The 17,388-nt window shown below is 39.3% G+C and overlaps 1 protein-coding gene across 6 annotated transcripts in view; it reads left to right on the top strand.

Moving 5' to 3' along the window:
* ITSN2 (intersectin 2) overlaps positions 1-17,388 on the top strand; it is a 169,393-nt gene that overhangs the window by 128,810 nt on the left and 23,195 nt on the right. The gene's annotated exons all lie outside the window — the stretch shown is intronic.

The following is a 17,388-nucleotide window of genomic DNA, read 5'->3' as shown; positions in this document are numbered from 1 at the left end:
ATAAAATATATGGGGAAAGGCTTTCTATCTTTAACATGAAAAGATGAGAATAACCCCAATCTTGAAAAAATTTCAATGTGTATTGAAGCGTGCATGTGTATTGTAAAGCATACAAACAGTTAATGCGTTAAGTGACCCAGTGCAAATATGAAAACGCAATTGCATAGCTGACACACTTGCCTGAAGAGACTCGTCTAGTCTTGACAAAGGGCTACTGCCCGAAACGTCGAGTGTGTAAGCTATGCAAGTGTGTTTTCATATTTGCACTGGGTCACTTTATGCATCAGCTGTTTGTATGCTTTACGTTTCTCTATATGCACGCTACAATACACATTGAATGTTTCTCAAGACTGGTGTCCTCATCATCTTTACATGTCTAAGATAGAGATCATTTCCCCGTCATTTGTGTATTATATCATTGATCCATTGAAGGATGTTTCGTTTAGGGGATATTGAGGCTTTACCAGGCTTTTCTATTTAGCATGTTTTGCGCATATACCTACAGTATAGTGGTGAAAAAAGTTTGTGAGCCACTTATGTGAGAATCCTATTTCAAACCTAAAATATTATTAGATCTTAATCAAAGTCCTATAATAGATAAAGGTAACGTGATCAAACAAATGACACAACAGCATGATACTTTTTCAACATTTATCCATAAATGATTAAACATTCAGTATCCATTTGTGAAAAAGTATGTGAATGTTTAGATTCAGTACCTGGTTGTACCCCCTTGAGCAGCAACAACTTAAACTAAGCATTTCCTGAAGCTTCTGGTCAGTCTCTCACATCGGTTTTGAGGAATTTTGGCCCATTCTTCCTTACAGAACTGCTTCAACTCCGTGACATTTAAGGGTTCCTTGTATGGACAGCTCGCTTCAGGTCCTGCCACAACATTTCGATGGGTTTTAGGACTGGACTTAGACTAGGCCATTCTAAAAAGTGGAATTTCTTCTTCTGCAGCCATTATTTTGTAGATCTGCTTGTATGTTTAGGATCATTGTCTTGCTGCATGACCAACTTAAGCTTCAGCTCACGAACGGATGGCCTGACATTCTCCTCTAGAATCTTTTGACACAATACAGAATTCATGGTTGTGTCAATGGATGGCAAGCCATCCAGTTACTGAGGCAGCAAAGCAGCCCCAAACCATCATACTCCCACCACCATGCTTGACTGTTGGGATGAGGTTCTTCTGTTCGAACGCAGTTTGGATTTTCGCCAAACATAACGTTTCTAATTGAGGCCAAAAGGTTCTACCTTTGACTCATCTGTCCAGAGAACATTGTTCCAGAAGTCTTGTGGATCATCTACGTGGTCTTTGGCGAACTTCAGATTGCAGCAATGTTCTTTTTAAGAGAGCCGTGGTTTCCTCCTGGCTAATCTTCCATGGACACCATTTTTGTTCAGTGTTTTTCTGATAGTTGAGTCATGAGCACTCACATTAGCCAAGGCGAGTGGGGCCTGCAGATACTTGGATGTTGCTTTTTGGTTCTTTGTCAATTCCTGGATGATTTGCCAGTTCTTCGAGAGATTTTGCTAGGATGACTGCTCCTGGGTATAGTGACCGTGGTCGTGAACTTTCTCCACTTGCGTGGCAGTGGATTGGTGGAGCCCCAAATCCTTTGAAATTGCTTTGTAACTCTTTCTAGGCTGATGAGCATCAATAACTGCTTTTCTGAGGTCCTCAGAGATTTATCTTGATCGTGGCATGACGTGTTTCCACACACCTGTATGGTGAAGACCAAACTCACAAAGTTTCTGATCTTTATATAGGGTGAGGCCTCCCAAATTCACACCTGAAGATCTACCTAATTATTTAAATGCCCGATTCTAATTATCCCCTTTAATATAGCTGATAAAACCAGGGTTTCGCTTTCTTTTTCACGTACCCTGACTCTTAATTACTCTGCTTGTCTAATTCATACATCATTTTGTTTGAAAAGACATGGAATTGGTTAATCTAAACCGTATTGGATATTTAAGAAAAGACTGGTTTTGATTCAAGAAAGTTATCATGAAAAACCTATGGAATTTCCGTAATTATCTTTGCGGTTCACAACCTTTTTCTCGCCACTGTATATCATTACCTTTATAGTGTGTTGAATTGATCAATTCTGTGGCTTAAATGTCTCACAGTGTGAGTGTGCTTATTCAAATTGTATCATAAATAAAAAATGTTCCTTGTTTTGTGAGAAGAAAAGCGGGATACTTTTGAATTAAACATACAAGCTGATGCCTAAAAAGGAACTCTAATAGTCTTAAAAACAAACAAACAGACATCAGTTAGACCAGGAGTGGCCAACTCCAGTCCTCAAGGGCCACCAACAGGTCAGCTTTTCAGGATACCCTAGCTTCAGCACAGGTGGCTCAATCAGTGCCTCAGTCTTCGACAGCCACTAATCGTCACCTGTGCTGAAGCAGGGGTATCCTGAAAACCTTACCTGTTGGTGGACCTTGAGGACTGGAGTTGGCCACCCCTGGGACCATAAATACTTATTCCCTTGCTGGTTTTCACTTGACATGCTGTACATGAGTAAACAATGTGTTAGAACACCGAGTGTTCTTGGAAACGTGAGATATTAAAGGGATGAGTGTAACGGGTCACGTTGAAACATTGCCTGGCTTTACTACAGTACTTCTGTAGCTATGTGTTAGTTTCCCTTGTACCTGCATGTCTGAGAGGTGAAGCTGATTCATGCCTCATCCTCAGGTAATGCATTGCCTATTGCACAAGCCCTAAATACCAATCTCAGCCACATTCCTGTGCCCGGTGCAGGCTTCCATTTCAATCCAGTAGCACATGAAGTGTGTAAGAGGAGTAACGAGGGCTCCTGGCTGAGCAGTTTGCACAATGAAGCAGATGTTCTGTATGGTGGTGGAGAAGGAACACGATGAAATGTATTGCAGAGGATACAAATCTCTTTCGAACCCTTTGATCCTGAAAGAGAGGGAGGCTCTCCGCCTATTATCCCAGGAACTCGCCGGAAAGATGCGTGGTTCAATCTCAAGTTTGGACAGTTGTAAGTACACGTGAAAATCTATTTGTAGAATATCTTACCTGTATATGCCACACCTGGGCAGATGTCGTTTGATGTGTGAACTATTGATTATAACCTTAGGTTGCTACTGGAGCCGTGCAGCTGAAATAATACCAAGCCATTTCCTTTGGATTTAGTTTCTTGTTTGAGTCTTCTGAAACTTGCTTTTTCTTTTTATTAGATAACCTATCTATTTGTGTGTCAATCACGTGTAACAACTTAAATTCTTATAAAAACACGAGGACATCATTTGAGATTTTTTTTTAAATTATGCTTTAAAATAATCCCTCGACCGTAAAAAAGATTGTGGTTGTACACACATGCGTATACATACTGTACACCTCAAAATGCGTTGACCAGGGTACGGAAAGCAGCATGTCACAAACCAACCTGCAGTACGGATCTGTACTGATCTGCTGGCAGTGACCTTAAACTTTAGGCAGAAGTTTCCTGAGATTAATTGTACGGGACCACTAGTCAGGCAAGAGTTTAACAAATCTTTTTATAAAATATGCATGTTTGCTTTCTATGTCAATAATTTCTAAATGGATTCTCAAGTTACCCGAGAGTCCACATCATTATTAGGAATATAAAGCATATAGTTATAAAAATAGCTCACCATATTTTAATTTATTCTAAAATAATATATTATATATTTGTTAACGGGAAAGAAAATGAATATTGGGACCATATGCTGAAGCACCACCACAATGTAAAAGCTGTTGGTTAATTAGCGCGATCCTCTATTTACAGCATCTATCTCTACGTACAGTGCTGTATCTACCTGTTGGTCAAACATGCTTCCAGTACAATATTTGCCACGTGTTGTTTCTCTCTCTTTTAAAGGCTTTTAAATAAGTGTCTAAAGTTATAAGTCACTGAAATATGTTCCATGTGTTAAGGATTGATTGAGTTTATTCAGACATGGAGGAATTTGGCAAATATGGGAATTTTCCCCTTCTGTATATTTCACAGATTTAGTACACAATTGTTAAAGTCATTGGTATGTTTTCAGCAACCTAAAAAAAAGCTTTGTTTTCTTGTAAAAATGGGCTTGATGGTAAATTCCGCTAGTTTTGTTCGCGTGACCCATGGACACGCATGAAAAAGATATGATATCTATGTGTAAATCTGCAGGTTGTCCATGTTAACAGTCCATTCACAAAAGCAGATTAGTGCTTCCTGCAATCTATTTGCCATTAATAGTGCACAGTCTCACCCAGCTTGAGAGAGGGCCGTGCAACCCCAAGCGGTCGCTCTTTATCTACACTCATCTGATGGATAAATTCAACTATCAATCTAATACATATGTATGGAGTCATGAGTAGCCAGACCTCGTGTGCTGATCCTATATGTGTATACCTTGTGTGCTGATCCTATATGTGTATACCTTGTGTGCTGATCCTATATGTGTATACTTACAGTTATGGCATTGGCAGGGTTGGACACCGGCCTTGGCAGGGTTAGACGCTGGCTTTGGCAGGATTAGGCGCCAGCATTGGCAGGCTTAGGCGCCGACATTGGCAGGGTTAGACGCCGGCCTTGGCAGGGTGAGGCGCCGGTCTTGGCAGGGTTAGGCACTAGCATTGCCAGGGTTAGCAGCCATGAATGGCAATAGGCACAATCAAAATATTTACCCTGTATGACTGCCCTGCTGTTGCTGTATCCCCTGTACTTCCTTATCATTGCTTATATGCTGCTGCACACTATCAAACTGTTATAATAACCGATACCCAGTGGTTAAAGTGCGATGCTGCTAGGAGGTATTAAGTACTACTGTTCTTTTTCACACCCAGGGGAACACTACTTTTTAGTTACAAAGCATAGTTTCACTTTTTTTTTTTTTTTTTTTTTTTTAAAGAAAAGTTTATTCTACTGAAATATTGTCCTTGCCTCAATGTTTTTATAAATACAGGTCTTATTATAAATGAGGCACAGTACCACTACATAGGGGTAAAGTTTACTTAACTTAAAGTGACCCCGCTTTCAAATGGATTCATTGTGGTAAGGAAAATCTTGAGGCCTCAATTAAAAATATGATTAGTGGTTTGGGATAGTTAATATAAATTATTATTTTTTTTAACTATCAGGTTAAAGTTAATATTTGTAGTGCTCATTAATAAGTTGCAGCTGTGGTTTGTCCTTTGCTAACATTGCCATCTAATTGACCTCATAGCATTGTATTTCTCACAGTTACTGTACATGTTCCTGGGACTTTACTCTGGTACTTATCACAATGTTATAATCTGGACTTTGCTTTAGAAGGACAATAAAGCAGCATATAATACAAAGGGAGAGTACCCAGCACTCACACGAAATACCGAAAGAAAGCCGAAATGTCAAAAAGAGATTTTACTATAGTATAGCCACAAAATACCAGGGCATGTAGCGCCTACTGTGCTGTTACTCAGAGTAGTGTAAATAGCGAAAAGTCAGTTTACAGATATAGTACAAACATACAATTGGTGTACAAAAAGTGGAATGGGAGAACAAACTGGAAGGGAAGGGAAAAGGGGGTAGGGAACAAGACAAAGATATGGGGGGCAACGTTTTGGGGTGTAATGCCCCTTCTTCAAGGTTCAGGTAATTTTTGCAGGAGAAGTTAATGTAGCAATTGACCCTGCAGTAGACAAATCAGCCCAACATAGACACCCGGAAAAAAAGAGCAAACACGACGGCCCAACTTAAAGGGTTAAAGGACAAACAGATGTCCGACATGTGGAGACAGTTACACCCTAATGAAAAAGGTTACACATTTTATTCTCATTCTCACGAAAGATATAGTAGGATAGATTACTTCTTTGTATCTAACTGACTGGTTCCAAAGATCTCCTCTACGAGGATCCATGATATTTCATGGTCGGATCATGCGCCTATTGAATTAAGGTGCACCCAATTGAACCTAGACAGACCTGGAGCAAACTGTAAATTGAATGAATCAATTATTAAAATCCCAGAGATAATACAAACAATGGTGAGAGAGAACAATTCTTGAGCATTAATCAGGGTAGTGTAGACTCCCAGACTACTCTATGGGAAGCACACAAGGCAACGCTTCGAGGTTCCCTCCTTAGCATTGCTGCAGGGAGGAGAAAAGCAAAAGAGGCAAAAATCGTTCATCTACAGGCAAAATTGGCCGAATTTTCTGATCTACACAAAAGACATAGCAGAACAGATACAATGAAGAAGCTAAAATATATCAGAATAGAGCTTAATCTGCTCCTAAATTCCCAGGCTGAGAACGCCTTGAGTTGGTCAAAGAGGAAATTTTTTGAAATATCAAACAAGCCAGATACACTTACAGCTAACAAAATTAGAAATAAATTATAACTAAACTATAATATTCAAGCGATTAGACTCAAGTCAGGAACCATAACATCTAACCCTAAATTGATAGTGGAAGAATTAAAAAAAATACTATGAGAACCTATATAACGGAGAAAAGGTACCTCATAATGTAAGCACGAGTCAGGCCTTAAAGGATTTTCTGGCAGATTCGGACTTGCCTAGTTTGAGCAGAGAGGACAACGAAGGTTTAACAAGAGATTTTCCAATGGAAGAGCTAATACAGGTGATCAAACAGCTGAAGCCCTCCAAAGCACCGGGTCGGATGGGTTTTCAAATTTATTTATAAAAAATTTGATAAATTATTAGCCCCCCCACTTCCCTACGTATGTTTAATGCAGAACTAGCAGGAGCTTCATTCCCGGAACGCATGCTCCAAGCGTCTATTTCTCTCGTATACAAACAGGGTAAAGACTCAGCAGATTGCAAAAGTTATAAACCAATTTCCCTAATAAATACAGATTTCAAAATCTACTCTAAAATGATAGCTAATAGATTAAGCCGTATCCTGCCTAGGCTGATTCATACTGACGAAGTTGGCTTGATAAGTGGAAGACAGGCAGCTGACAATACACGGAGAGTAATAGATTTGATCGAATTGTCTAACACTAAAAATGTTAGTGTATTAGAGAGATTTAACAGGATTTCCGTCTTTAAAATCAACCATGCAAAATCCGAGGCATTAAATATAAACCTACCAAAAGAAATAGAAAAACTCATAGCCATAAATTTCAACTTTAAGTGGCAACATACGGCTATATAATATCTGGTTATAAATCTTACGAAGAATTATAAATATTTTTATAAGGTTAATTTCCCCAAATTACTGCAGACTTTGAGAAGACATCCGAATCTGGTCGATTTATAACACATCATGGATTGGTAGAATAGACTATAAAAATGAATCACCTGCCTCGGATTCTGTATTTGTTCCAGACTCTCCCCGTGCCGGTCGTCCACAGAGACATCCTTTTCCTCCAATCTTTGATATCTAAATTCATATGGAACTATAAGAGAGCGAGAGTGTAGAGGGGGATCATGGACGATCGGTGCTGGCAGGAGGATTAGCAGTACCTTGCTTGTGGTCCTATTACAAAGCGGCCCAATTACTGTATGTCAAATTGTCCAATGGCACACGGATCCCAATTCAAAAGGATGGTTGGAGGTGGAAAAGGAATTCTGCTCTCCAATAGACTTACATAACTTGATTTGGCACCAAAATTGAATGTCAAAAATGATGATAAACCGCTTTCCTCAATGACCAGGTCCTTGTCAATCTGGGAAACTACAAAACTCCGATGTGGCCTAACCACTAAAAAATCCTTCATGGCCCATCTTTCTGATAACCCGGAATTTGCTCCACGGTTGGATAGAAAATATTTTACAATCTGGAAACAAAAAGGCTTTGCGAGACTATTGGATCTGGAGGATAGAAATACTATCAAAACATTTGAACAAATTAGGTCAGAAAAAGACGTGCCACATTTTGAATTCTTTAGATAGCTCCAGATAAGAGCGTTTTTTAAACAAGTTCAACCCCCGGCCCCCATTAACAAATTTTGAAAAACTCTGTATATTAGAAACAGATACTAGTGGACTTGCATCTCAAATGTATAAAGAAGCGATCTGTTCTAGTCCCGAATACTCCAGGAAAATTACGTTTGTGTCTCAGTGGGAAACGGATCTGGGGGAGGTACTAGAAGTTGAAGAGTGGGAGGAGATCTTCATTGCAGTATCCAAGAGCTCAATTTGCATGACATTAAGGGAGAAAGCATGTAAGGTATTGATGAGGTGGTATCTCACCCCACTAAAATGGTCAAAATCTGTCGCAGGTTACTCCCCATTGTGTCCGAAACATGTTACATATGTTGTGGTCCTGCCCTCAGATTGCCTCGCTCTGGGAGAAAATCAGAGATTGGCTAGAGAGGATTTTGGGCCTCACCATTCCATTGGACCCCTGGCTGTTCCTCTTAAACAGAAAATTGCCAGGCATCTCCAGGACTGAAAGTAAATTAATTGCACATTTTGCAACAGCAACTAGGTGCGAGATCGCAGCATTATGGAAACAGATAGAGATCTCAAACATCCCCAAGATTCGAAACAGAATTGGGTTTGTCTGCCAGATGGAAAAGCTGACAAGTTAGGTCAACGACTCTGGCACTAAATATCTAAAGGTGTGGCTACCATGGCTAGCCCAAACTGATATCCCAGGTAGTGTTAGGACCTGCAGATTGGTCATGCTGTGAAGTGGCTGCAGGCTTATAACGCTTTGGCCAAAGGGTTTGACTAAATGACCCTTACTCATGAGCAGATAAGCACTGAAGTATTGTACTATATGTTGTGTCATTGTGTATGTTGCGCTGGCCTTTCTGTTTTTGTTTGATATCCCGGGGGTGAGCATATAGCAACAATAATACTAAAAAAGAATAGTGATCTAGCGCTAATGTGCAAATATTAGGCTTAAATTGACTTCAAGCCTATAGTGAATGTATCAAATAAAGGGCCAATAATATGGTCTGACAATAATAATAAATGTGTTATCACGGAGCTGCCCAGAAAAACAATACTGACTGATACAAGTCAGAAATACATGACACAAAGAAAAATAGGTGACAGCGCTTCTATATAAATAATCAGCATTTAGGTGATAGAACACAAAGTGAAACCAGGACGGTAATCAGCACCTCAAATAGTCCAGAGTCTATGAAATATTAATAGATCTTCCATACATGTGGGTCCGATCTGGCGCGTCCGGGTTGTTCTCAGATGCTCATGCAGACTTGTCACAGAAAGGAAACAAATGGGACAATCATAGTGTATACTGTTAGCAGAGGACATAGACAGCACAAAATGACAAAACAACCACAGATTCACTAGACACATACAATATAAAATTACTACAACAACGAAGCTTAACTAATAGCTAATTTAATTAAAAAAAATACTTGTTTGTGATACAATATAAAACAAAAAGACACTATATGTCTAATGACACAAAAATACTGCTGGCTGGTGATCTTCTGAGGGGTGAGAAAACCTGGAGTCCTACTTGCAAACAGTAGGACAATAACAGGCACATGGGTAGAAATCCGGTATGTAATACTGCAGGGGTCCCGTGACTGAATCATATACACTCTGATTGTCCCATGTGTTTCCTTTCACATGGTCTGAGACAAGGCTGCGTGGGCATCTGAGAACAACCCAGACCCGCCAGATCAGACCCATATCTATGGTAGATCTATTATATTTCATAGACTCTGGACTCTTAGATGTGCATATAACAGTCCTCGTTTCACTTTGTGTTCTATCACCTAATTGTTGATTATTTATATAGAAGCGCTGTCACCTGTTTTTCTTTATAGCCACAATAATGGTTTAATAAAATGAAATGCGTTCTCCTTTGACAAAGTGGTTAGAGTATGTAACACAGCCGGGATGTAGTCAACTAGGTAGTAGATAATTTAATAATAACATATTAAAAAAAACATAAGAAAACCGTCACAAAAAGACCAAAGGGAACCACACAAGGGACAGAACAGGAAATATGCAGTAAGAGGTTCTAACTTGTAGTAGGAGGTACTGGACGCACTGTTTCTTTCCCCCCCAACCCCTTTTCCAGTTGGAAAATCTTTATTATTATCATTTTATATTCTATACTTTTTATTTAAATACATGTTTTAAGAAAGCACACTTCTGTACTGTGATACGGACTTTGTATGTTACGCCAAAAATTCAAAAAAACTTTAAAGCTGCAGTTCAGTCAATATCCTGCATGTGTGGTTTTTTTTAATAAATCAGTTCTGTAGTAAGAAAAAATACTTTTAGCATTTTCTGTTTTTAAAAAAACAACTTTGAAAGACCAATTTTCTTGTATTCTATTTTAACAGCCATTTGCTAAGGCACTGCCCCTTCATGTCCTGTCACAAGCCCTGGTACACCCCTTTGTCAGCCCTGCCCTCCCTCTAGCACTCAGTGCCGGAGTGCTCATGAATATTCATGAGCTTCCACTGAGAGACAGAAGCAGAATATAAACAGATCCCTTCACTAATTATGTCACCAAATTTCGATCTATCAATACATGGAGAACGAATTGACCGGCAGCTATACAGTTCTTTGCACACATGAAACTAATAAAGTAAAAAAATAAATTAAAAAAAAAAAAAGACTGAACTGCAGCTTTAAGTAAAAAAATAAATAAAAAGTGTTGAATACAATCACTCTGGTGGGTCCTTTTATCTTCTCACATCTGCAGCGTATCACACAGATACGTGGGGGGGGGGGGTTGTCGTAGTCTGAAGAAAGGTGTCACTTTTGTAACGCATCTGTTTCCAACATGATTTATTTTACAACTTAAACGGTATTGGTGTTTTTACACATTTTGGTTTTTTTTTATAGAGTAAAAATATTCAGCAAAAAGTATTCAGATAACCAGCATAAGAAAACGTAATAATTTTAATTAATCGTAATAATGAAAAGGGGATGAAAGGAAGGCAAATGAGACATGATACCGGCTAGTATACAGTATGCATCTTATTGGCATGTGGGAAATGGCCATGAGCCTGATTGGAGGACCTCACATCATACACCAGTATGATGTATTCTTGCTCATTGGTACAGGTTCTCTTAAGACAAATCACTGGAATACATCAGGGTAATATTTGTGGACTCATGGTTCAGTATGTACTGTAAATAAGGGTTGGGGATCTGTACACGGAGAACTTGTGGCACTGGTGACGGGATTAATGAGATACAAACTTAAGCTTGCTCTCTCAAGGTGACATCATCATTTTGAGGATGCTAATTGTGATGTACTATATATTGTAATTAAGGGCACATCCTTGACTAGAATTCCACTGTGCAATGCCATGGGAAATACCACTTGCCTCTCACAAAAACATCTCTCAGCTGTATAATGTGTGACTGTTTCCTTATAAGACTAGGGGGATCACAGACATATTGCTGATTTGTTTTTTGGATTTTTAAAGTGAGTACAGTATTTTACATCCACATAAAATTGCTTTCAGATTTACTTGTTTCCCTTTTATTAAAACAGCCCCACTATAGAGACAAAAATTACACTTGCCCTACAAGCAAAAAACATAATATCAGTTACATGGAACATTTAATTTTTACCAGTTGCTTACATACAGTATAGACGATTTATGTTTTTTTATTATTGAAATATTAATGGTAGGTATTATTAGAACATCTACAATGGTACTGTTAAATATTTTTATATCTATTTTTCTGGACAGTTTTATGTTGAAAAGTACTTAACTGGCAGCATTAGACGATCACCGCTGGGCAAGAGGGACATATTGAAATCTAAATTGATACCTTTTGCCTATTTATGTATCTAAAGTAATGTGTTTGTGGCGCCCATTTTAATGCTATTTATGGCATTTTAGCTTTTCACAACCCCCTGGCGGGATTGTGAGGGCCAGATTAGGTTGCCCATCCGCTGCGTTTGACAATTGTTAATCTATGTCAAACGTCAGATCTTGTAATGAAACTATGAACCTAACAGAGCCACGTCCATAAGCAGCTGATGCATCGATACTATCAGTCTGGCTCAGTCTACTGAATACAGTAGTAACCTGTTCATTGATTCCTTCTCTGTCTTTTCCGCATCTTATGCAATGTTGGACCCAGACTCAAAGTTATGAAGATTATTACTATGCTTTGACCTTGGAAGAGTCTTCTCCATATTCTGTATGCTTTGAAGGTTATCTGGAACTCTACTTCTTCCTACACACGAGTTGCACTCTCATATTTTAACATTCATCCATATTGTTTTTCAATCTTCATTCTATGGAGACGGCTGTTCACAAACACGTACTCAAAGATTCATATTTCCATTTAATCAAAATGAGACTTGTAATTAATTACCACGCAGCCTCTGATGAGAATTCTGCATGGCATTCCCATGCATTCTTAATCTAAAGTCAGGAAATGTTTATGACTACAAAAGTATGACTAATTGATTAACGTCCTGCTAGCATGTACTTTATGCCGTAATTTGCAAGCTTAGTGTGGGATGGACTAGGCAGCCATGGAGTGAGAGATTTGTAAATAACATTATGTAATGAAGGCATATTCTGTGTAGATGACAGATGAGAAGTATTCTCTCTGCGTCCCAGTTCGCTATTACCACATGGATTTTGGAAAGGTTTTTAAATAATGTTGCAGCTCGTGCATTGTTACTGATAACTTACTTAGGCTCGCTACCTGTCTGCGGAGTCCATCTGTATTGTATGTCTTTATTTATATAGCGCCATTAATGTACATAGCGCTTCACAGCAGTAATACACGTGCCAATCATATAAATAACACATAAAGGGGAGAAGTGGCTCACACATAACAGTAACATTTTGGAATGGGAGGACGTGTAGAGACAGTAGGAGGGCATTCTGGTAAGTACTTCTGCATAGGGCCAAGGTTTATGTATATGGTGAAAAACTATCACTCATAGAGCTACTCATATGCTTCCTTATGCAGGTGTGTTTTGAGTTGGGTCTTAAAGGTTGATAGAGAGGATGCTTGGCGAATGTTGAGAGGAAGGGCATTCCAGAGGTGTGGGGCAGTCAGTGAGAAAGGTTTAAGACGGGAGAGGAGTTAAGACACAAAAGGGGTAGAGAGAAGACATCCTTGAGCAGAACGCAAGAGTCGGAGACATATTGCCTATTGCTCAGACCAGGCCACTGCAGCTTTGGGGTACTGAAAGCGTTACTTTGTTCACTTTGGTAGGAATCACTTCACTCAACCTAGTGATTTGGACAGCACTGGTGTAGCAGTCTCCGAAGCACAGACAAATACGAGCTCGGGAAGCAAGGAGTCAGACAATAGGGCTGATTCCACACTTCACATTTTTATTCAGTTGTGCCCCGACATTTATATAGAAAACCAAGGGCATGTTAATACTTAACATATCATGTTTAACAATGTGAGAAATAACATGTTTCTGTAGAGGTTATGTATCTGTGTCTTTGGACAAAGAATTAGTAAATCATTACATCTTGCTTATGTTTGGCCGGCAGTTTCTACTTCTACATTACAAAGAGAAATACAGGGAATGTTTTATCAAGAGTATCAACTGTCTTGTTTGGGACATTTTACAGCTCTTGCTATTGTATGAAAGACAAACTGAGAACAACAGAAGTAAATAAAGATTACAACTAGCATAGTGAGTTAAATCTCTCAGTACTGGAACAGCTCATATACGAAGGATAAAGCTAGCAGATTATATTAACCCTTTCCATCCCTGAGACTTGTAGAACTGACATATAATTTTAACCCCTTCAGGTACTGAAGCCATCTTTCCTCAGTTGTGAATGAGTTCCTAACTAGGACATTGCGCTGCATACCGGGGATTGTGCATGCCATAATATTTATCGTGCTGGTTTCCTTGAGACATAAAAAAAAAACATCTTATAAATTGAAACATGGTGAAAAAGGTTTACCATTATCACAGCATATATTGTGCTCCTGTGCAGTTCTAAACCAAGGAAACGCCACACAAAAATGATACAACGCCCCTGACCGCAATAGCAGCGCACACTATGCACCTCTCAGTAAGGAACGTTGCATCACTAAAAAAAAAAAAATTTTTAATTCTGTTTAAAGGAGCAATCCAATCGCCTTTTTATTTTATTTTTTTACATGTATTTTTATTATTATTATTTTTTACCCAGGATTGAAGCAGGGTGTCTCCGGAACTGAACCCCATTAATTTCAGCTCAGGGGAGCCCCTTCTTCTGGAGATGCTTGCATCCATAGTAGGTTACAGTAGCAGCTCAGGCTGAGCTAGCTGGGCTTTAAAGTTCCCGCGTCACGTGGGCCAATAGAAAACCGAGCCTGACATCACGGGTTCCAATTGTCCCACAGGGCGCGAGAGCGGCAGTGGTCAGCGCCTACCAGCACCTACTATGGTGGTACAGTAAGTAAGTCTGGGAGCCGGAGACCCCCTGCTTCAATCCTGGGTTTAAAAAAAAATATGGCTTGGATTGCCGTTTTAAGCTCTGATGAAATGAAGGTTTAAGAGCATTCTGCTTTCTATAAACAAAACTGCAGAATAGCACTGGCATGTCAGCAAGTTTCAAATACAAATGCAACTATCCAGAGACTAATAGGGCACAGGAGCATGTACAGGTTCTCAAGTACTGCGGCGGGTGCACATAGAATGAGGGTCACATGCAGGAACAGGGAATGCAGCGACACCCCACTGGACTTGTGTGAATAATGCTCCTGCTTTATTGGAGGGCTGACGTTTCAGTCTGCTGGCGATCTGCTGTCTTTGGTGCTGCATTATATTTCCCATAACTTGCCTTCCTTAAACAAATATTTAAAAATACTTTTACCTTGTCTGATTCTTGTAAGGGGAAAAAAGGCATGCCACTGTTATTGGGTTACTGTTCTTCTAGGAAAGACATCGCATTTAAAAGTGGGATTTCCAAAAACCGGCTTCATAATTAGACCTAGATTATAACTCTAACTGCTGCCGAGTTATTACTGTAGTTCGGGGGGGTTCTCAACTCTAGTCCTCAACCCCCTCCCCCAACAGGTCAGGTTTTCAGGATATAAATGCAACACACAAAAAAGAGTATTAAGTGCAAACTGGATGGAGATATGTGAATAATAGAGTGATTATACCTGTGAATTGAGGTTAATATACAAAATACTCTCACATAGCAATACCCTCTGTGGAGGAGCATGCTGGATATGTAGATGGGGTATGTAGATGCTCTTCTCTCTCTCCTCTCCGCAGCAATCCTCATGCAAAGAAGACAAAATTGAACAACATAGCATAGTAACGTTTTTACTATGTTAAAGAACATACTGTACAACACAGAGGGGAGTATCTCATCTAGCTCTTATTGCTGTATTTACAGTATCTACTCCCCATATTGGTTGCAAATACGGACCATATTTACTTAGTAAATATAGTTTGAATCCTCAACTAAACGATAAACACAAAAATCTAACTATAGATGAACAAAAGGCTATTTCCTCTCTCAAAGAAAACTAATTGATTACAGTCAAGAATGCAGACACGGGATGGGCAGTGGTTGTTCTGAATGCTGACTACTATTACCGAGAAGCACTAAGACAACCACGGGATTGGTCCTCAAACACGACACTGGATTCCAATCTTACATATCATTGTCTCTCAGAGTTGTCAGAACTGCTAGAAGAAGGTATTACACAACGAGTTTTATCCACTACAGAATATGAATTTTTGAACATAACTTCATCCTATCATGTCCATTTTTCACCATCTACCAAAATTCATAAGTCACTCTTATATCCACCGGGTCACCCAATTGTTTCCAGCATTGGATTCATTGGGGAGAATTTATCGATTTACAGTATGTTGATCATTTTGTTTTACTCTTGTTCCTACGGCGCCCTCTTTCCTTTTAGACACGACACACATTTTATCACTATTTCAGGATTTTTTATGGCAGTCTGACTTCATTTGGGTCACATTAGACATAATCTCTTTACACTATCATAGAACAGGAATTTGGTCTTAGCCAGTAGACACTTTTTAGAACGCGTATCTACACTGTCACCCGCACATATCCCTTTTTTTGCTGGATAGCATTCAATTTTTACTCTCACACAATTTATTTTTGTTTGATGACACTTTCTATCTCCAAACACATGGAACAGGGGTGGGTACATGCTTCGCTCCATTTTATGCCAACCTCTATATGGGGTGGTGGAAGATGGTCCACGTATTTGGAGATGGAACTCCCTATCGTCGTCACATAGCTTTTTATTAGCACTATATAGACGATCTACTCATTATTTGGAGGGGGCTCGGTTGAGACCCTACAGGAATTATATACTGTAGCGCCGACGAGTATTCTAAAACAAATCTGGGGCAATCACCAACAAGATCCAGGTACATGCTGAGTACATGCTACAACATTTCAGTGACATTTCTGCAGACAGACTAATGGCCCATCGGATTAACAGTGGGGGTCCCTGGCAGTCCCATTCAAACTGAATGGGACTGCCAGGGACCCCTGCTGTGTTAATCCGATGGGCCATTAGTCTCTGCAGAAATGTCACTGAAATGTTTACAGCATGTACCCAGCATGTACCTGGATCTTGTTGGTGATTGCCCAAGATTTTCCAAGGCAAGTTTTAGAATACTCGTCGGCGCACCTGTATTTCCACAATTATCCTTATCACTTAAAATCCTCTCATCATTTTCATCATCACCACATAGAATTCTTAGATGTATATCTCTATGTGGATCTTGCAAAGATAGTCCATACTGACATCTTCAGGCAAGCGAATTCCGGAAATTCTCTGCTCCACGCAGATAGTCGTCATGCACGCGCCTTGTTTAGGGGCATCCTCAGAGGACGATTCTGCGTCTTCGACACAATTGTTCAACATTAGAGGATTTTTGGAATAAATCAGATGATTTGTTTAGGAGATTCTCAAATGATAGATTTATTACACAAGAGGCTTTTGAACACGCATGACATTAATACAGGAAAGATCTTATCTCGTCCTGCTTTGTATCTGGAGAGAAGAAATATAAGAGAAGAAACGAGACGCTAAGAACATCGCTAACTTAGATCCACCATATTTCATCACACAATACAGCAAGCAGGCCACTGCCATTTCTTATATTATCAGGAAACTTTGGCCAATTCTGTCTCTAGATCCCTTGATGGCGGACATTACTTTTTAAATGTTTTTAAATCACAGATATTTGAAAACATTATTTCCCTGGTACTGTATGTTTTAGAAATCCAATTTAGACACCAAGAGAAAACAAAAATACAACACTGATAGGATCTTCAAAATGTGGTCGATGCAAGGTATGTCCCCATCTGCAGAAAATCAAGATATTGAAAATAAGGAAAAAAGCAGGACGTTTAAAATTAAATTATTTGCAAAACAGATCATGCAAACTACTTGTCAAGTTGTGGGTGTGATAAACAGTGTGTTGGTCTTACTACGAGACCTCTAAAGGTATATG

This window comes from Ascaphus truei, chromosome 4 (assembly GCF_040206685.1).
Source record: "Ascaphus truei isolate aAscTru1 chromosome 4, aAscTru1.hap1, whole genome shotgun sequence".
NCBI lineage: Eukaryota > Metazoa > Chordata > Amphibia > Anura > Ascaphidae > Ascaphus > Ascaphus truei.
The sequence above is the reverse complement of the archived record's forward strand: the minus strand, read 5'-3'. Positions and strand labels throughout refer to the sequence as shown.